This window comes from Pleurodeles waltl, chromosome 3_1 (genome assembly GCF_031143425.1).
Source record: "Pleurodeles waltl isolate 20211129_DDA chromosome 3_1, aPleWal1.hap1.20221129, whole genome shotgun sequence".
Lineage (NCBI taxonomy): Eukaryota > Metazoa > Chordata > Amphibia > Caudata > Salamandridae > Pleurodeles > Pleurodeles waltl.
In genome coordinates this window covers 1511506691-1511529381 of record NC_090440.1, presented here as the reverse complement: position 1 = coordinate 1511529381, position 22691 = coordinate 1511506691, and positions in this window count along the sequence as shown.

Below are 22691 nucleotides of genomic sequence, written 5' to 3'. Positions count from 1 at the left end.
GGGTAGGTGAGGTTCCTTTGTTGCAGAGCCACCGACACAGCTACTGACACACCCACACAGACACCCCTACACCCACTCACAGACCCACTAACAGACTCACTCACCCACTCACAAACCCACTTACACACTCACTAACAGAGTCACTCAGAGACTCACATACAATTGCGCCCTTGCCATGCACTGCTAATTACCCCAGATAAAACAGCACTCATGACAACTTCACATTGTTGAAAAAAAGTGTGCATAGTGGTGGCACGAGTTATAGTTACCTTAGGCTGCCAGGTATAGTTACATGAAAGTACTCAAACTATAATTGCTGAATTTCTCTGGTTTTGTGTGAGTAAATTTAGAACCTGAAACAGTTGGGAACACACTGCCTCACACTCCAGCATGCAACTTGCCCCGTTACATTTGGTACAGTGTGCCAGTGAGTGGTACTGAGAGTCATACTCATTTGGTTGGGCATTGCCACAGACTCTCACGCTGTCTCAAAATCATGTTGTGCAGGATAAAAATTCTCCCTATCACAAAATACCAATTAAGTCCCAACCACAGCCCCAACCTCGATATCCTACTAAGCATGAGGCTAAAACACAGGTGAGAGAAATTCTCGCACAACTAGAATACCAAGGTGCGATTGAGCCCTCTGTCTCACCAATGAACACTCCCCTATTCCTGTTGCTAAATCGGACCATTCATATGGAATAGTCTTAGATTACAGACACTGAAACAGTCATACACACACATTCGCTATCCAAAATGCACACAGCACAGCACTCGTTATCAATATAGTGTGCAAAAAATACAAAAGAACATTGGACATTTCCAACAGCTTATTCTGCCAAACTATAGTGCCTGAAACCATGCATTTAATGGCAGTTCGTGCTTTAGGCTTGCAGACAACATTTAGTAGTTACCCATAGAGCATAAAAGCAGTCCTGGACTGTTTTCAACACGTGTAAATTCCATTTTACACAGCATTGATCATGAGGCGTTGTCCTATGTTGATGACATCTACCTTATGGATGATGATCTCATCCACCACCTGAAGTGGGTGGCCCAGATTGTTGTCCTATTTTTGGAATATGAGTTATCACATGAAGGCAAGAGCCTAGCACCCCACTTTCTAGAAAGATGCACATAATTGGAACCACTAAAATAACATAGAAAAGCTTCAGTCTTTATTGGGCTTTTTGAACTTTGGCAGAACGTATGTTCCAGATTATTCACAACACATTAAACCATTATATGATTTAGTATGCCCCAACTTTTCAAGCAAATTTTGGAAAGTCAAACACACATGCATTCTCAGAGCATTACAACACGATATGCTTACAGAAAATAAATTGCACACAAGGGACAACAAAACACATTTGGTCATCAGAGTAATTGCTGTTGCCATCGGTTTCACCTATGTAACAATTATTGAGGGTGATACCATCCCTATTGTATTCCATTTACACTTGTACTCCTCAGCTGAACAGTGCTTCACTTCCACAAAAAAAAACTCTGACTGCTGTTGAGATGTTCCAAACGCTAAGGCATTACATCCACATTGGATTCAATGGGCAACATCTCTGACAGCCACTAATATTGATTACATTTTCAACCAAAAATTGCAAACTCAAGAATTCCTTCAATACCAAATGGAATAGCCAACGTCTGCAAACACTTTGCCAATTACTCAATATCAAACAATCATCAACACTGATGATTCAGCCCAACCAGCCATTGGTACTAATACAAATACTTTATTGTTTGCACTGCTGTACAACAGGTAGGAGTACACGTTGGAGGCAATACCTTGACTGAGGAAGTGGCAAAGTCAGAAGTAGCCACAGCTTCTGTTGCTGCAATAACTTGTTCACAAACGAGGGTTGATGATGAAACACTTGCTGCTGTGAAAGCTTCAGCTGACTGCAAGCCATTCCCAAAGTCATATCCTGCCAAATATTCCTACCGCATACCTATCCTAAATACTGGCCTAGTAACCATAACAGGGATGGGTGATCGTGTGATCGCCATCCAAGGTCAAAGATCTGAGTTGAAAAACAGCACATGAGGAAGTTGCTTGTGCCCATGCAGGTGTGGTGGAGTCTATTTCTTTACTCCACAAATGCTATTGGCAGACAGGTTTATATAAACAGACAAAACAATATATCCTTTGCTGTGATATCTGTCAGCAAAAAAAGGGCCCACTGGCAAACACCCACCGCAGACACCCCTTCTAATTTTAAACAAATCTCTATAGTGTGTGTACCTGCACCATTGTGGTCCTCTGACACCCGAGGGTGCATACAAATACATCTTAGTTGCTCTTGACTCATACTCTACATTTCTATAGGTATGACTACAATAATCAGCTCACACTCAAACTGTTTTTAAAGATTTGCAAGTGTTTTTCGGTACATATGCAGTAGCGGCTTTCCACTCCAACCATGACTTTGCCTTTGCCTCAAGGGCATTCAGGGACACCATGGCTTTGTTAGGGGTGCACCTACATTTCTCATCCCCCAACCATCCTGAGGGTAACAGTGCAGTGGAGCAGAAGAATCAAGACTTAAAGCAATCCTTACCAGTGAGATTAATAGGCACGAGTCATAGTTGGCTTAGTCACATGTATGGAGTTCAGAGAGCACTTAAGAATCTGCCCAGAAAGTCCTAGGGAGGGCACAGCCCATATGAGGTGCTCTTCAGGATGCACATTTATGTTCCAGATCTTGAGGGCTCTGGTGCTGAGGCGGCAGACTCACCTTTTGGCATAACTGAACATGTCACCATCTTGCAGGAAATACAACAGTTCCGTGATGAAAACATGTCTGTCTGTGTCGCCTACTTGGCACTAAGGGATGCACCAATAAAATCTACCGGCTGGAATCCGAAAGTTGGGGGATCTAGTATGAGAAAGATTGCTGTGAAAAAGGAGTTTGGTCCATCATATCGTGTACCCGTTCCAGTCCTGGGAATACACAGTACCAGAATTGTTATTCTTCCATGGCTTCCTGGATCGCAAGAAAACCGCTTTTTCTCCATTGATAATGTCAAACAACACCATGTGGCCAGACCTAGTGGACTCCTGAGTAGTTACGGAATACCTCTCACTGTAGATCAGGAAGTTCCTCTACAGGTTTTAGGTAGCAATGCTGACACTTCCTCGAGCTTAGGGAGGGCAGTAAATGATCTTTCATTAGCACCACGATCTTCATCTGCAACAAGAAACAACAAACATAATGAGCACTATTACACAAATGAATAGCATTGACTATTACGAACCACCAAGGTAGACTTCTGTTAGATCTCCACTTCCTAACACGGCTATAGCCTTTGCACTAACTTCTTCAGGACATTTTACCGGTCAAGATAACTCCTTCGATGACTCATCCACTTCTTCTGCAAAACCATTGTCAAGAGCACGTAAGCTGATAAATTGGCTTAAAGATAACTATTTCACTCATTCATGGAACTATCTGTGGCTTTTACTAACTGTACTTGCCTTTCTTCTTTGGATTGGGTTTGTCATTTTCCTATTAATTTATGGTAATTACCGTCCTGAACGTTCTGCAGTCGAATTGGTGGATGAGTTCCCAAAACCACATTTTTCTTCAGACAAGGTCCTTCGAGGCTTATCTCTAGTGAACATTCCAGCTATACCAGTTTTTTATGGGATTGTTTGAGATGAAGTATCTTTTGATATATTTGGTCTAACAGAAGTTCTTCAAATTCCATATGTTTTTAAACTTTCTTTCAATGATGATATAATACCTGGGGTTGTTTCTGATGACTGGGATGTAAAAACATTTGGTTCCATGCTAAAAGAACAAGAGTACTTTACTGTAGTTAAATGTGAAGATATTTACCAAACAAAAGCCAAGCAAAAGAAAATGATGGTGATATGTTCTGTTATAATTATTATGGACATAATTTAATTCACAGAGCAAGTACCTGAAAGACTATCTTTAATTATACACAGTGGGAACATTGTCCTACCTCACCAGTGGGGAGTTCTCAAATATGTATGGATAAGTGTACATATTTTTCTGGGCATAATGTTAAAGATGCTGTGTCCTATTATTTTAATTTGACTTTAATGGAAATGCACAATGTATTGTTGACTGATATAAAATGTATTTATTCTGATTCCTTTGTTTCCCAGTTGGCTACTGGGGAGCTAAACATTAGCAAATAGAGGGAAGGCCATCTTTATTTAGAGCATGCCAGATACTATTACAAATTATATTTTTAGATGGCACAGTGCAGCAGACAAGTTGTTTAGGCTTGCCAAAAATTAAAGAATTAAGGGGCAGATTTAAGAGCCCCTAGCACCACCTTAGCACTGCCATAGCATCATTTGTTTTTATGCTAAGATATCGCTAAAGTGGCATTTTCTCTGCATCATATTTACAAAGTGGTGCAATGCATGCATTGCGCCACTTTGTAAACCCCTGTGCCACATTATGCCTGTGCCAGGCATAATGTATGCAATGGGGGGGGGGGGCGTTCCCTTGTTAGGGGGGCTGAAAAATGGTGCAAGTAAATATAAGAGATTTCCTTGTGCCATTCTTTTGGCACTTTAACGCCTGCTCAGAGCAGGTGTTAAAAGGGGGCTTCCATTATTTATAATGGGTCTCTATATACTCTGCAGGAGAAGCGCCAAAATGTTGGCGCTATTCCTGCAGAGTACATCAATAGCGTAAAAATATTACGCTATTGCCCCCTACCCTGTGGCATGGTGTGCTGTATTTTAAATACAGCGCACACATGGTGGCGGTAGAGGGGCTCTAAAGGGCGAGAGGAAACTTTTTTTTAACCTGCCCCTAAATGCGCCCTGTGTCCCCACTCCCACAAACTTTTACACATGTAAAAAATACATAAATGCAGCCAAAAAACAGCTTGATGGGTTGGTCTGAAACAGAACTTTCAGGTCCTGGCAGGTGGTTATTGTGGCCAGTGGACACAAGGATTTTCACATTCTGTAAACTCCACAATGGTTTTTAGAGCAAACAGACCAGATCCTTGCTATGTGTTATCTGAACATTCGGGTATTGTGACAATATACACTGTAGGAAAATTATGCCAGCAATGGTTAAAAGGTTCCTCACTAGATGCTGTAAAAGAACACCTCAGTCTCCTGTCCAATAACACAGACTTACAAGACTTTCTTTTAAGCTCCATAAGACAACATAAAAAGTGCTTCTTATGTGCAATTTACAGTGAAATTTGTAAACAGTTACAACAAGAAGCCACAGCCCAGTTAAGGTAGATAGCTCAAGAAAACTTACAGAAAGCATTAGCCATTGTAAATAACATGTATAACACCTTGACTAACCTCATATATACTCTAAGCAACATCATCTCTTCTGCAATTGACGTTATTCAACTGACATTTCATCTTTACAACATGGACAGAGTCAACTTAGGTCCATTATGCAATTAGGTTGGACACTACAGACATTAAAAATGGTTGTGTTCCATGGCATTACGTCAGGACTAGAGACCTGTTTTCTGCATTTAATTTGATGCAACAAGAACAAATAATGGCTAGGAAGTGACTTACATCATGCTGAACATTGAAAAATTAGAAAAGCTGCCTTTTACTGTGGTGAAAATACCATTTGCAGTCTGGCTAAATCACAGGGTTATTAATCTGCCTGTTTCAACACTTTAATTCACATCCTGATTGAAACACATTCGTGTAGGCAGATATAAAAGGCGAGTTGTGGGAGCTACCTATCTTGTACAAATGTTTCAATGGCATAGAAGAGGTCTTTCCTAGGGGCAGCAAGTACAAAACTTCTGTGAACCATTCAATGGTTTGCAAACAGCTTTCCTTGCACAGAGCATGTAATGCTTCTGCAGCAAATTTGGCTTGTTATCTGTAGGTAGTTCCTGTCCCTTTAATTCGACCAGTGATTCAGGTGCTTTTAAATGAAAGTTATGTAATTCTAAACAGCGAGAGCTGTTGTCGAATGCAAGCCTGAATTGCAAACAAAGTTTTGGTCTCCCAAATTGTTACATGTTGCGATAACGTCCTTTTTCCTACTATGCAACAGATAAAAGTAGCAGACATCTAGCCTCATATTGCTACTTCTAATGTAAATTTTGACAAGCTGAGCAGACTAAAAGCTCTTTTGTTTCAGAAGCTTGTAGCACTGACATCTGCCCACGAGACCTAGGTGCTCCAAGTAGCAAGGTCAATCACGGAAATACAGTCCCTTTTAAATACAAACTTTCTGAGACACTTTGGTGAGCTCGTGGGATGCATATTTAATGTGTCCAATACTGCTGGGATTGTACACTTCTCAAAGGTTGTTGGTTCTGGGTTTGAAAGCACTTTTTCATCTATACTTGACATAATACCTTCAGCCATAAACTCAGGGGCATATTTATACTCCGTTTGTGCCGAATTTGCGTCGTTTTTTTCGACGCAAATTCGACGCAAAACTAACTCCATATTTATACTTTGGCGTTAGACGCGTCTAGCGCCAAAGTTCATGGAGTTAGCGTCATTTTTTTGCGTGAACACCTTCCTTGCGTTAATGATATGCAAGGTAGGCGTTCCCGTCTAAAAACATGACTCCCAGGCATGTGCGTGGTATTTATACTCCCGGGCAAAAATTACGCCTGGGAGTGGGCGGGGCAAAAAACCCTGCATTTGCGCCGGATTTTAACGCCTGGGTCAGGGCAGGCGTTAAGGGACCTGTGGGCTCAGAATGAGCCCAGAGGTGCCCCCCCCTGCCCCCAGGGACACCCCCTGCCACCCTTGCCCACCCCAGGAGGACACCCAAGGATGGAGGGACCCACCCCAGGGACATTAAGGTAAGTTCAGGTAAGTATATATATTTTTTTTTTGTGGCATAGGGGGGCCTGAATTGTGCCCCCCACATGCCACTATGCCCAATGACCATGCCCAGGGGACATAAGTCCCCTGGGCATGGCCATTGGGCAAGGGGGCAAGACTCCTGTCTTTGCTTAGACAGGAGTCATGTTATTGGGGGTTGGGCGTCGTAAAAAAATGGCGCAAATCAGGTTAAGGTGATTTTTTTGCCTCAGCCTGACTTGCCCCATTTTTGGACTCCCAAACGCCATTTTTCCCTACGCCGGCGCTGCCTGGTGTACGTCGTTTTTTTTCACGCACACCAGGTAGCGCCGGTCGGCTAACGCCGGCTAACGCCATTCAATAAATACGGCGCCCGCATGGCGCTTCAGAATGGCGTTAGACGGCGCTAAATTTTTTGACGCAAAACTGCGTTAGCGCACTTTTGCATCAAAAAGTATAAATATGGCCCTCAATATTTCCGGGTGTATTTCAGGGCATTCCCAATTAATTTGGCCTTCATTGGTGGCATTCTGCTGTTGCTATTTTTCATTTGCAATAACTGCCCCATCTCAACAAGGAGGACGGATGCCACTTCCACCAGCATAAATGCATGATGCAGTATTTCTGAGCACCACTACTTGAGGAACAGGAGTGCAACTGGTCTCTATCATTTAGACCGGTACTGGACTGTGTGTAGTGTGTATTTAATTGCTTTTGGTGCCTCTTTGAATGTGCACTACAACTGTGTCTTTCTACATGGCGCTTGCTTTCACTGGATGCTTATCCATTGATATTTCCAGTGAGGGCTCATTGCCAGACATGCAAGTTGAGGGTGTGTTTGCTACAGGAAGCATCCTTCCTTGTAGAAGATCAAGTGGCTCTTGGCACTTCAACATCTGGCGCTACACGTAGCCTGCCACCTTGGCTGCCACTGAGGTCTTGGAACACGAATGCTCTTTGGCATTTCTTGGCACTGATATGGTTGCATTACCACCTGCCTAAATTAGATATATCCTTGATTCAATTGTCCTGGATATAATTGCCAATTTTCAAAGTGACAATGACTTTTAAATATGATATTAGGCTTTTTGAACAACAAGATTATTCTGTTCTAAATTGACTGTTTTAATCTGGCCTGCTTCAGTGTGCTCTGCTTTTAAATTTATATATTTGTTTCATTTTATTGTAGTATTAATTGGGATTTCCTCTTCACTTTGATCCGACAAAAGGAGGGGGTTATGAGGATTAGTAGGCTAATAGGGGCATGTTATTTTAGCCATAGGCCTGCAACTTGTGCCTTTTACAATAATACAATTTATTTTATTCATTTTATTTTCCAAGCAGAAGCTTCATTCTGTGGTGATGTTTTATTTCTTTTATCGCACACACTTTTAGCTTAGGAACTATTTTTATTCTTCTTATTCTGACATTCTTTCTGTACTCTTCTCAATGATATACCCAATATTGTTATTAGTACAAGGTGGCACCCCACAATCTTTGCCACTTCACAAGAAACATAAATGTTCTTCTGTTAGGGCAGTTTTCTCAAAACCCCAGCTTTTTTATTATAAAACATCCCTTTGCCCCTAAATGTTAGAGTGAGAGTTCAAGCCAGAAGATTGCAGGTGCATGCTGTTACAGCTGTGTGATGAGACTTGACATCTTTTCCTCTTACATAGGAGAGGACTTTCAGTAGACCAGCAGCCCTCTTCACTACTACCATATTCAGGTGTGAAGGATAGTGTCTTTCTAGGGATCTTGAAGGGCAGATTAAGACTAACACTGCTCTGCTCTAGTAGTACCTTAGTGGTGTAAGTAGGAATTCCAACACTTAGCATTCTGACACTATGGTGGGACTTTTCTTATTTTTCACTCTCTTTGTCACCGCATTGCTATTAATATGTTTTATCATCCTAATCATTGCAGTACATGCCATTTTATCTAAAATGCAGTTGAATTAATAAAGTACATTTCACCAATTCCAGCTTCTATTCACCTTTACATGTCTGAGACAAATGTAACTGAGAGAAAAGGATGAGGTCTGTTACACCACAATTTTCCTGTGAAATCAGAATGGCATGTGCACGGCTGCCACAAATCACTGCCACTTTCAGGTGCTAGTGAGGTACTACTAGCTGGCTGGAAGGGTTAGGCCAATAGTATTCACACGGTGTGGTACTGGACTTAGCTCTCCACAGCCTAGTGGTGCTGCCGCCTGAATCCAGCAGTCTCATTTAGTATAATGGAAGCCAACATGACAAGTACACATGTTCCAGTTTTGTTCTCCAAATCCTTGTTAATAGAAAGTATGTTCCAAGATATATGTCAAAACGTTGAGCATGTACATTTAAAACCTTATCTAACAGAGCAGCCAACCATGCTAAGGTAAATGTTTTAGAGACATTCAAGCGTAAAGTGTCCTGTAGCCTATGGCACCTCTTCTCACTTGTTACTGAATGGCTAACTGAGACTTCTATTCAATAAACTGTGGATATCAGGGCTGAACATTCGTGCCTATGCTAATTAAACACCGCTACTTACTGCTATTTACTTAAAATTGCAGTGGATGTCATGGTTCAGGGGGGCTGTGGTTCTATGACCTGGATAGATGTTCACAATTATATATTAACATTCTCAAAACTGAGGTTTTGATGTAAGAGTCCACAACAACCCCAGGGAGAGCTAAGTTATTTGCTCTCATGCGTGGTGCTAACGTCCTATCTCGAGAAAGACATAAAAAATCTACAAGTACTAGCCAAGCAGCTATCTGTGCATTATGAAGTCATTTCTTGCTCACATCCCCCTTTCTCGTGCCATGTCCATATATCAAATAAACCATTTCAGGAATGGTTGAACCACCACCTGTTGCTGACAGTTTATGTTTCACCCTGCCTGAACAACAGTGAGCGAATTGGTAATCCTCTTTTGTTGTTGCTTCATTCAGTGGAGTCAGGAAACCACTCTTAGCTTGCTACATTTCCAAAAATACTGCAACCATGCATGTAGTTTTATAGCAATTTGGACGCCACCTATCAAGTACATTTATAGCCCTGTACTCTATTTGAAGTTCCCCATCCACTTGGCAGCTTTTCTTTCTTTTCGGTCAGAGGGCTTCCCCTGACATGGTAGGGTCATTTGCAGCAAAAATAATAATGACGGCACCCTGGACATCAATTCACCAAAATGCCGGGGTAGTGGAAGGGACATCACAGGTCATGTGACTCCTGATGACATCAAAGGAAATAATGTCACAATATCGCTGACAATGATGATATCACAGGAAGTGATGTCCCATGACCTTTGGCCTCAACAACATCTCAGGAAGTGACATCAGTGAAGGTAACAAACATAACAATGACTACCAGATGTGCAGACTTCAGCTCCAAAGGTATAGCCCTCAAATGCATGTGCCAGTCATCAATTCTCATGAACAACCTTGACCTTAGTGGTCCTCCTAAGCTTACATCCTTCTGAGGTCAATGAAATAAGAACCTTTGAATTAGATAATAAAAACATCTGATATTCAGTACACGATGTTCAAAAGGTGAACATGTGCTTTAGAAATGCATGTTATGATTTTTAGGCCCTCATTACAACATTAGCGGTAAATCCTGCTTACCACGTGCAGAAGACCGCAAACACACCGCTGCGGCGGCGGAATTCCGCTACAGCTATTACGACCCACAGCACAGAATCCGCCAAAATCCAGACACCCACACAAGTCCGCCACACTAAAGGTCATTGATAAACTGGTGATAACAAAACCTCCACCGTCACGCCAACAGGAATACGCCCACACTATCACGACCCATGAATCCACGTGGCGGTCTTTTAACCGCGGTAAACCATTGGCGGTACACACCGCCACGCTAAAAAAAAATACACACACATTTACAAAACACAACCACATTGGATGATTCAAAATACACACACTTGATACACATACACACACCACTCACAAACACTCAATGCAATAGAAAACACACACCCACATCACCCACAAACCCCTACGACAAAAATTGAGAAAGAAGCCCAGAGAGAGACACCACCATCAACAACACTAGCATCCAAAGGCACACAACACCATCACTCACACAACATCCACGCACCTCAGACAATACACACAAACACATCCCCTCACACATCACAACACACACCACCTCACACATCACCCACACCACACCATGGCCCCGCAAAGACACCCCAGGTTCTCTGAGGAGGAGCTCAGGGTCATGGTGGAGGAAATTATCCGGGTAGAGCCACAGTTATTCGGATCACAGGTGCAGCACACCTCCATAGCTAGGAAGATGGAGCTATGGCGCAGAATCGTAGACAGGGTCAAAAAAGTGGGACAGCATCCAAGAACTAGGGATGGCATTAGAAAGAGGTGGAACGACCTACAGGGGAAGGTGCGTTCTGTGGTCTCAAGACACCAGATTGCAGTTCAGATGACTGGCAGCGGACCCCCACCTCCTCCCCCACAACTAACAAGATGGGAGGAGCAGGTCTTGGCTATACTGCATCCTGAGGGCCTCGCAGGAGTAGCAGGAGGAATGGACTCTGGTAAGTCAAATCTTAACTATTACATCCCCCACCCTACCTGCATGCTATCACATATCCCACCCTCAACCTCACCCCCATCACTCCAACACCTCAAATATGTCCCACTATCACAACCCACACATCCCAACACCAAGCCCTGCATGCAACACCAAAGCATGAACACCTATCACCAAAGCATGTCCACCACAGATACACACAGAGATCCCCAAACCAATTATCACACAAGGTCCTACACAAGAATGCAAGCACTGGAGCACAGGGTCACCCACCGATTGCACATGATGGCACACACAGATGCAATAATCATGCTTTTACACCCCTGCAGGACCCCTACCCAACGTCACCGGACAGGGCGTTCCAGATATGTCCACTCCCCCCACAGAAGAGGCCCACAGTGATGACAGCAGCTCTCTCCAACTGGATCAAGATGACCAGCCCGGCCCATCTGGGACCTCGGGACAGTCGGTTCCCCTCACACTGGCACAAGCCACAACAGTGCATCCCCCCTCAGGAAACACCTCCGCAGCACCCACTCAGCGGGCCCATCCCTCTGTCCCCAGGACACATCAAGCAGCAGTGTGTCCACCACTACAGGGAACCCAGGCAAACCCACCACCCCAAGAAAATCAGGGACCTGGAAGCAGTGGTAGTGGGCACACGGTTCAGGGGAAAGAGGCACAGGATAAGAGGGGAACTGGGAGGACTGCTGTGCGACAGGGGGAGGATAGGCCCAGGGAACCCACTCTCCACGAGGCCCTCTCCAACATCATGGGAGCATACCATCATTCCCAGGAGTCTATGGCAGTGGTACTGGCCAAGTTTCAGGAGACCCAGCGGCTGAAGGAGGAACAGTATTTGGGGATCAGGGAGGAACTTAAGTCCATCAACACCACCCTGGTCACCATTGTAGGGGTATGGAAGGACCTTGTCAACACCAGGAGGGACACTGTGGCACAACAAGGGGCCCCTGACACTAGCCTGGATGATGAACAGCCCTCCACCTCTGCCGGCGCTAGTGGACAGGAGGCACCGCCACAGGACCACGACACCAGCACCCCACCCCCTGCAGAAGGACAACCACCCCATAAACGGTCCATGAGATCCAGGACAAAGACAGAGAACAATGCCAAGACCCCGCCAGGAAATGAGACCCCCCCCTGAATTTGTCCCACTTGGTCACCCTGTCCATCCATCAACTGCCCTAGCTTCACTTCCTATGCCCCTTTGGACAATGCACCTGTGAAACTAATAGACTGGACTCTGCCATGTACAATCTTCCACCATCCCCCCTGACCATTTTACAACCCCCTCCACTATTTTGCACTTAAATAAACACCCCTGAATCACAAAACAAGCTGGAGTCAGTCTGTGTTTTCACAAATGTGTATTTGCAATAACTATGGAATATAGCAATGTCGATTGTATTGCCAACATACAGATGTAACACTGCTCTAGTCCATGGGGTAATATAGCAGAGGTCACACAGTGGGACCCACATCTGTGAAATGGAAAGGCAAAGTGACAAGTCAAGGTCCATACACTGGGTGAAAGTGACAGACATATGATAGGTCTAACAATTGTATGCGAGGTGTGAGGCAGTGACATCTTTCTTACCTGTGTCTCACTGGAAGTATTGCTGGATAACGTTGTTTCTGTTGTCGATATCCTCTTCTTCTGCCTGCTCTTCTACACTGTCCACAGGGTCCACAGCTGCCACAAGCCAGGAAATGGAGTACTGACAGGACCTGCACTAGAGGGGGGATTCCTGTGGGATGGCGGATTGCTGACATCAGGTCTGGCTCCAACTGGGTACACAGTTCATGGATTGTTGCACGATCAAGTCTGTAGGTGACTATTACATGTCTCTCTTCCATTGTCGACAGGTCCACCAGCCGTCTGTACACCGGAGGATGCCGCCTTCTCACCACCTGCCCCAGCGGACGTGCCCTATGGAGGAGAACAGCGAGCAGAGAGTCAGCCAACACTGAGGTATAACTAAATGTCATTAGCAAACATTTGTAAACCTGTAATGTGCCTGTTACTGTGTGTATGCAAGGTCTAGATAGGTGTGACACAGTTATTATTAATGCCATGTGGACCCCTGAAATGGCGGCTGCCTGGTCTGTAAGGTGGGACAAGGGGATATGAGGTAACTGCACTGGTGTCCTACACCGTCGCGGTAGGCGGTCGAAGACTGCAGCGCAATCCTGCATTGGTTAACATTGGACCCTATGGGTCCCAGGAGCCAATGACGATGTATGCCGGTGGTGACAGTACGCACCGCCGCAGACGTGACCGCCAATTTCTGTCTGTGCACTCACTTGATACCTGACCTTTGACAGGAGAGGACCTACACTGCAAGTGCTGCTGTGACCTCAGTCTGGAAGAGACAATGGCCCATGTGTCTGGGGAAAGGGCCCCTGCCTTCACTTTGGAGGAGTTGCAGAAGCATGCTGCATGGGCAATGGCTGTTTGGAGTGGTGGGGATGGAAGATACGTGGGCCAATGACTGTGACGGTCCGGACAGTTAAAGTTTTTCCTTTTCCCCTGTACTATTCCTCTAGGTCAGCGCCCACCAGAAGAAAGATATCTGGCGTGCCATCGCCAAGGACATCCGGACCCTGGGGGTCCACCACAGACAGAGCACCCACTGCCGGGAAAGATGGGAGGACCTTCGCTGCTGGAGAAAAAAGATGGCAGAGGCCTAGCTGGTGATGGCTTCCCAATGTGGGAGGGGTGCCCGTCGCACCATGACCCCCCTGATGTTCTGGATCCTGGCGGTGGCGTATCTGGAGTTGGATGGGCGCTTGAGGGCATCACAGCAGCCACAAGGGGGTGAGTACTGTCACATCCATCTGACTCTGCGCGCATTACGAGGTGTCTGGGTGGGGGAGGTGGGCAGTGGGTTACCCTAGGCCAGGGCAAGATTTGCAGGCAAGGACCCTTTGTGAGGCAGGATATGTGGCACCCTAGCCCTACCAGCCGTAAGAGCCATTTACACCTAGTCAGGCTCCTGTGACTTCCAGGTGTGCAGCTATCGGGCATAGGCCTTGTACCCCATGGGCATGTGATTAATCTAGGAACTCTAAGTGCATGGCGTAGTGCAGAGGGCTGCTGTGTCTGTAGTGTCCGCCAACGGTAGTGGTGTTGCATGCACTGAACATGTCTTTCTTCTGTCTTTCCCCCAACCTTTTTGTGGTCTCCCTGTTCTTGTGTGCAATAACATCATCAGGCAGAGGAGCAGTGGCAAAGGAGCAGGAGGGAGCTGCATCCCACTTGGCCCTGGAGGGCGATACAACAGTGTCTGAAGCCAGCAGTGGGACGGAGGGCGAGGGGAGCTCCACGGCGGGACAGGAGGTGACATCAGCGACAGCAACTCCTCCTCTGATGGGAGCTCCCTTGTGGTGGCGGGCCCCTCTGTGCCCCCCGCATCAACAGGTACAGCCGCCACCCACCCTACCAGCACCGCCCTCCCAGCATCCTGTCAGCGTGTGTCCACAGGCCGCTCACCCAGGAGGGTGGGCAGCTCCTTCGCCCCAGGCACCTCAGGCCCTGTCCCAGTCAGCCCTGCTGCCCTCAGTGAGGAGGCTATTGACCTCCTGAGATCCCTCACTGTTGGGCAATCTATCATTGTGAATGGCATCCAGGGTGTTGAGAGACATTTGCATCAAACAAATGCATACCTGCATTCTTCTGTCTTTCCCCCACCCTTTTGTGGTCTCCCTGTTCTTGTGTGCAATAGCATCATCAGGCGGAGGAGCAGTGGCAAAGGAGCAGGAGGGAGCTGCATCCCACTTGGCCCTGGAGGGCGACACAACAGAGTCTGAAGCCACCAGTGGGAAGGAGGGCGAGGGGAGCTCCACGGCGGGGACAGGAGGTGACATCAGCGGCAGCGACTCCTCCTCTGATGGGAGTTCCCTTGTGGTGGCGGGCCCCTCTGTGCCCCCCGCATCAACAGGTACAGCCACCACACCCCCTACCAGCACAGCCCTCCCAGCACCCCGTCAGCGTGTGTCCACAGGCCGCTCTCCCAGGAGGGTGGGCAGCTCCTTTGCCCCAGGCACCTCAGGCCCTGCCCCAGTCAGCCCTGCTGCCCTCAGTGAAGAGGCTATTGACCTCCTGAGATCCCTCACTGTTGGGCAATCTATCATTGTGAATGCCATCCAGGGTGTTGAGAGACATTTGCAAGAAACAAATGCATACCTGGAGGGCATTCATTCTGGCCAGGCATCCCAACAGAGAGTAATTCAGGCTCTGGCCTCAGCACTGATGGCAGCCATTGTCCCTGTGTCCAGCCTCCCCCCTCCAACTTCCTCCAGCCAGGCCCAATCCCCTGTACCTCAGCCTATCCCAAGCACACCATCAGACTAGCATGCACACACCTCATCACACAAGGGTGGCTCAGGCAAACATAAGCACCACACATCCCACAGGCACTCACACAAGCATCATTCCCAAGAACACATACCAACATCCACTGCCTCCACTGTGTGCCCCTCCTCCACGTCGTCCTCCTCCCTCCCTGTCTCGTCTCCACTCACACCTGCATGCACAACATCTTCAGCCACTACCTCCATCACCAGCACGCCCATCACCACACACTGCTTACGTGCACTCACCACCCCCACTAGCATTCACACATCCCCTGTGTCCTCTCCCAGTGTGTCTGTGAGCCCTCCTCCCAAAGTACACAAACGCAGGCAAACACCCACCCAACAGCCATCCACCTCACAACAGCCTCCAGCCCATGCACCTCCACCCAAATTCAGCAATCAGACACCTACTACAACCACTACCTCTTCCTCCACACCCAAACCCACTCCATCTACCCATCTTTCCAGTGTGTCTAAAAAACATTTCCTGGCTAACATTGACCTCGTCCCTAAACCTCCCCCCCCCCCGTCCGTCCACTAGGGCCAGGCTTTCCAGGTCCCAACCCAGCACCCCATCCACCACATCACCGGGCACAGTGGTCCCAGCAACAGCGGGATTTTGGAGTGCGCCAGACATCAGGGCAGCCAGTGTGCCACGGAGCGAGGGCAAGGACATTCCGCCGCCTGCGAAAGTAAAAAAGTTGCCCACATCCCAGAGGGAGAAGGCCAAAACACCTGCCACCAAGGGCTCAGGGAAACCAAAAGGGGATAGTGGCAAGACAGCTGCGCCACCATCCAAGGTGGGGAAGGGCCAGAAAATCAAGGGCAGGTCAGGAGAGGGCATGGAGGCACCGACTATGGGACCTGTGTCACACCTTCTGTCCACGTGGATGCCAACCGGTACGGTGGAGAGAACCGCCACCTGCACCGCCACCTGCACTGTCACTTGCACCGCCACCAGCAGCGTAGTCCCTGAGTCCGCCACCAGCATTGCCACCACAGAGCCTGCCTCAAGCACCCCTGCCACAGAGTCCGCCACCAGCACCGATGCCACAGAGGCCGCCGCCAGCACTGATGCCACAGAGGCCGCCACAAGCACCGCCGCTACTGACCCCATCGCAGACATTGCTGCCATCCCCAGTGGTCAGTCGACCGAGCCTGGTAGTCAGTTCCAGTAGCCTGCGCAGCTTCCATGATGCAACACTTTCAGTGGAGAAAGGCATCCACTACCTCAGTCTTTGGCAGGATGAAGCACTCTGGGCACAAAGCCCCCTCCAAAACCAGTGGAGACTGTTATCCACTTGAGAGACTGTGGCTTTGCACTCCCCAGGATAAAGCGTTGTGCAACCCACCCACTGGAGAGACTTGGGAGACTGTGGCTTTGTACTCCCCAGGATAAAGCATTGGGCAACCCACCCACTGGAGAGACTTGAGAGACTGTGGCTTTGCACTCCCCAGGATAAAGCAGTGGGAAAACCACCCACTGGAGAGACTTGAGAGACTGTGGCTTTGCACTCCTCAGGATAAAGCAGTAGGAAAACCACCCACGGGAGAGACTTGAGAGACTGTGGCTTTGCACTCCCCAGGATAAAGCAGTGGGCAAACCACCCACTGGAGAGTCCTGAGAGACTGTGGCTTTGGACTCCCCAGGATACAGCAGTAAGCATGGAGCCCCCTCGTGGAGCAGTGGTGTTGTGCACTCATCCGGCTGAGGTGCCCCCCTTCCCTTCCCCTGAGGTGCCTGTTTAATTTCGATCTGATGACCCTGCAGTGTTCTCTCAGTTTGATGTCTGGTATCGAGTGTGGGCCTCGCCCATTCATTTTGCGCCCAGTGGGAGTTGGGGGGGGTGTAAATGTAATGTTGCAGCATGTATTTGTGTGTATGTTGTAGTGGGTGAGGGTGGGGTGGGGGTGTTACGTGTTGCGTGTGTGTGTCACTCTATTTCCCCCTCCCCCCTGTGTTGTAGGTGCAGTACTCACCGTGGTCGTCGCCGCTGTCTTTGTTGTTCTTGATAGAGGAGCAGGAATACCATCTCAGGGAGTTTTTGTAGTTCTGGCTGCATGGCGTCCTGGTTCCTCGTGGGGTGTGGAGTGGTGAGTGTTTTCCCTTCCAAGTCGTGTTTCCGCCGTGTTTTTGTTTGTGTTGGTTCTGCCCCGGAAAGGTGGCGGATTGGCCTCTCATAATAGTGCGGGCGGTACATTGTCTTCCGCCTGTCTGTTGCCGGTGACTGCGGAGCTGTTTGTTTGTACTGCTGTGGCGTTCTGAGTGTTAAAGTGGCTGTCTGTGTTGGCGGTTTCCGCCACGGTCGTGATTCCATTTTTTTTTTCCGCCGGCCTGTTTGGGGTAATACTGCCACTATACCACCGACCGCCAGGGTTGTAATGAGGGCCTTAATGTGTAATATCAAACAACCAAGTAATGCACTAAATCCACAGGTATAATTCCAAATAAGGTGCCAGGGAATCGCACTCAGATTTCCTGGCTCTGCCTAAACTGTCCAAGACTAGCTCAATTATCCAACGTACATTTCAAGTACTAAAGCACAGGCATCATCTACAAAAGCAAAGCATCAGGTATCTAAACACAGCTTGGACTACCCAGACATAGGACTAATTAAAAGCAGGAGAACAGGTGTGCCCGCGCACAGCAGAAAATGCTCAGATACCGCTTTTTAAGGCAACAAGCCAAATAACAGGATAAAAGCAATATATGTCAGACCCGGTATTACATTCCTTGTTAAAGGCATATGTGAGCCTCTGCCAATCAAGACCAGCCCATTCCAAGGTATATCTTTATTCTGCTCAGATTCAATCTCAGATGCTGACTGCCCAATTCAGCTTTCCTTTACAATGGCAAATCTTCAAATGTATTTCCAACCTCACTCTTTCACAACTATGGGGCTCATTCGGAGCCCGGCGGGCGGCGGGAGCCGCCCGCCTGGAGGGAGCCGCCAAATGACCGCACCGCGGTCAAAAGACCGCGGCGGCCATTCAGACATTTCCTCTGGGCCGGCGGGCGCTCTCCAAAAGAGCGCCCGCCGGCCCAGAGGAAATGCCCCTGCAACGAGGACGCCGGCTCAAAATTGAGCCGGCGTAGTTGCAGGGGTGCGACGGGTGCAGTTTGCACCCGTCGCGTATTTCAGTGTCTGCATTGCAGACACTGAAATACACAGTGGGGCCCTCTTACGGGGGCCCCGCGGCACCCCCTACCGCCATCCTGTTCCTGGCGGGAGACCCGCCAGGAACAGGATGGCGGTAGGGGGTGTCAGAATCCCCATGGCTGCGGAGCGTGCTCCGCAGCCATGGAGGATTCCCCCGAGCAGCAGGAAGTCGGCGGGAGACCGCCGACTTTCCGCTTCTGACCGCGGCTGAACCGCCGCGGTCAGAATGCTCGTGGGAGCACCGCCAGCCTGTTGGCGGTGCTCCCGTGGTCGGTGGCCCTGGCGGCCACCGGCCGCCAGGGTCAGAATGACCCCCTATATCTTCAGCAATACCAACCAGAGCACAGCAGAAGGAATGATGGATTGTTTTGACATTTTCACTGGCAAGATCTATCAGGCAGTGGATATGGATTTAGGACTTCATGACATAGTCACACTGGGAACACAAACTTGAGCAATTTTCTTCCAGAAATTTCTGCCTGTTGGATTCAGGTATAAAGATGGATTTTTCTGGTTGCAGGTAATCCAAAATTACTACATTCCACAGGTAAATTGAAGCTTTATCAGATTGATTGATTTCTGGACCCAGTAATTTTGTATTCTCTACACCACCCACCTTGTAAAAAGGGCCAATGAGAGATGCCAAACACCTGAATTGTAAGGATATAGGCTTGCTCTATAGGAAAGAAAATTATCTGGGCCCTCCTTAGCGGTTTCTTTCAAGGGTACCAGCAACTCACCCAGCCAGAACACCTTTCCCATCCTTATTTCCTCATATAGGATGGTAGTATCAGCACCACAGCCTCTCTTTATCCTCCCCTCTACACCCCTTCGTTAGATAAATTTTACTGCCAACCTTTCACCTTTTACTCCTTCTCTACCATCCTGCACATTTTAGCTGATGATTGCCCCTTCGAAGTCTAGACCTCTCTAGTGACACAGTATGGCATTCAAGTATGTTAAAGGATAGCTGCATTACTAAGGCACTCTTATTCCAAGATCACACCTAGGATGAGCAATCAGCTGGAGCAACAGAGATAGAGGGTATACATTGTTTGTGCTAGAAGTACAATGCAGTAAAGTAAGCCACTGAGTTTTAAACTCTGTCTTTTCATTTGTATTAATGTCATATTTGTTAAAATAATAAAAATAAAGTAACAAAATATAAATCTGTGTCCCAATGTTCCATACAATACTCAGGAAGAGGTACATTAACTTTCCAAACCATGCACCATTGAACACTAGAAACACACATCATTTACTGCGTTTTACAACCAAACCATGGCATTAAGTGCTACAAAAAAAACAACACATCATTACTTGATGAGGTGGACTCCTGACCCTGTCTCAAGATGCCTGGGATGAATTCTGCACTCAGAGGGCAGGCTGTGGCACTACCAGCCCCAGAGGCCATGTGAGACTCATAAGTGCAGTGATGGATAGGTGGTATCACAACACACTGAACCTGGGCTGGCATTGCTGCATGGACTCGGAGACCCAAAAACATGGAGTTTGTGTCTAACGGTCTGGCTTGAGGATGTAGCCACTGCAAATATTTGATGACTGCAATGCTCTGATGTCTGCTGGAGAAGAAACACTCTGAAACTCGAATTGACCTTGCTACACTGAAGTGTCCTTATCCTCAGGTACCAACATGGTCCATAAACAAGGTGAACAGTTCCACTGTCAGGCCACTGAGGTTAAATTTGGCAGACATTTACTAGCAGAAAGCAGGCTAGCAAGTAATTCAAATTTGACAGTGATAATGTTTCAGTAGTTTGGGCAATGTCTGCACAACACAAGCTTTCTGGTTAACAGGGTGAACCTTTTCCCCTAAAAAACACACAACAGCGGCATTGCCGGCTCAACCTACTCAGGGCATGTGAACTGATAGCAAAGGTATTGGGAGGGTATTCCACTGTATACTCCTCCTCTGCCTTAAAAATGCACTCTTGTAGACCACAGGAGAGAAGCAAAAACATCAATGGTCTTCATTAGTTTTAAAACAAAATATACATTTTCTTATCCTCAACATTACTCAGCAAGTCATGAACTGAAACTAGGGGTGGCAAAGGGCAAGCTAGGGGTCACAGATGTGACCTGTGGCGACCTCTTAATGGCGTCCATGGACAGCAGGATCATACGATTATATTTTACAAAGACTAGCCCCCCAAAGTGGGGGCTGTTTTGGGAAAATAAATAAGTAATGTTCTTGAGAAGTTGTGATCTTTCTCCTACTGAGAAAAAGACAGTTCTGCATTTTCAGACCTTCCAATTCACACAGTGCCACTGTATGACACACAAAATTGTTTTCCCTCACACGGTCTCCTGCTGAGGAGCCAAAATCATACAGTGGTAGGAAAAACAAGTTGATAACCCAGTTGGGGCTCGTGGGAGGAAAAAAGGCCGGGCGGAGTGGTGCGTGGCAGGGGGGATGACAAAAAATATATATATACTATTTTTTTTAAGCGTACCTTTCTCGCCACACCAATCTGATCCGCTCCTCGGTCCTCCACTGCTGGCACAGGCACCCAGCCTGCCCTGCATCCAATCCTAATGCTGCTTTCATGCTGCTGGTAGCATGAAGGCAGCATTAGGATTGGACGGAACGCCCAGCCGAGATAGAGGCCGAGATAGAGTCTCTGCCTGCTGTCTCCAACCCGGCAAGGCAGTGTCGGCTAGAGACAGCCTAGTGCCCATGTGTGTTTGGCCAGAGCAAGATGGCTGGCCAAACATACATGCGCTCTTTGGGGGAGTGCTATGCATTCCCCCTCCATTCCCACAATCGTCCATGGCCCGGTCTTTTTACAAGGGAACAATTATAAACATAGCTGGTGGGGGGTGACGCTTTTTCGCCATAGCAGAGGAGCCACCCCTGTGAAAATCACTGTTGACAGTGGTTTTCTGCTCACTTTCTGAGGCTTTTAACTGCTGATGTCCATTAATGGGTGTGAAAACACCCTAGGACATCAACAGCAGCCTCAGTAAGCTTTTGTTTTTTTTGCTAGTGGAAATGGTTTGGGGCCAGGGTGGGGGCAAAAGTGCCTCCTAGATGCTTCTCAGCACAAGGCCACTCCCCCTCCAAGCCCCCCATCACACTGGGATTTTTTGGGAAGTTGACAAGTCTGCATCCTTGATATCAAGGTTTGCCATGGTTGAGATGGTGGCCCCAGATAGCAAAGAAACACCAGGTGGTAATTGTGTAGAAGTGGTCAGCCCTTCTGATGCGATTGTTTCTACCGAATGGATGGGAAACATGCTTCAGAAGGCAAAACCGAGAGCGGCTCCACAGTTGGAAACATGCTTCTGTGCATCTAAATGATGTGGAGGAAATGAAAGCTAGGCACATAGGGCATCCGTCAGATTTTTTCAGGTGGCCCTTTTCTGCTAAAGTTCAACTGTAGCCCCAGTGTTCTTGGTCCCCAAACAAGCAACGTATCCATTAACCAAACCTCCGATCGTTGTACAAAGATGCATCACTTGTACACGCGAGGAATTTGAAGTGAGCATTATGTCAGGGCAAGGCTCAGCGACCAACAAGCAGTCATATCAACTCAGGCTTTATTAATATTGCTGAAAGCATGCTTACACAAACGATGACAGCAAACATATTCACAAAGAATGCATTTTAGGAAAGTTTACATATAATTCATTTCAGCTGCGAGTTCTTGTTCATATTTGTCCGGAAAACCAGATTGGTTTATACTTTCTGATCAATGGCTTCTGTCCTACACTGAATTAAATCACAAATAGGAAATTCGCTCCCTTTTATCTTTA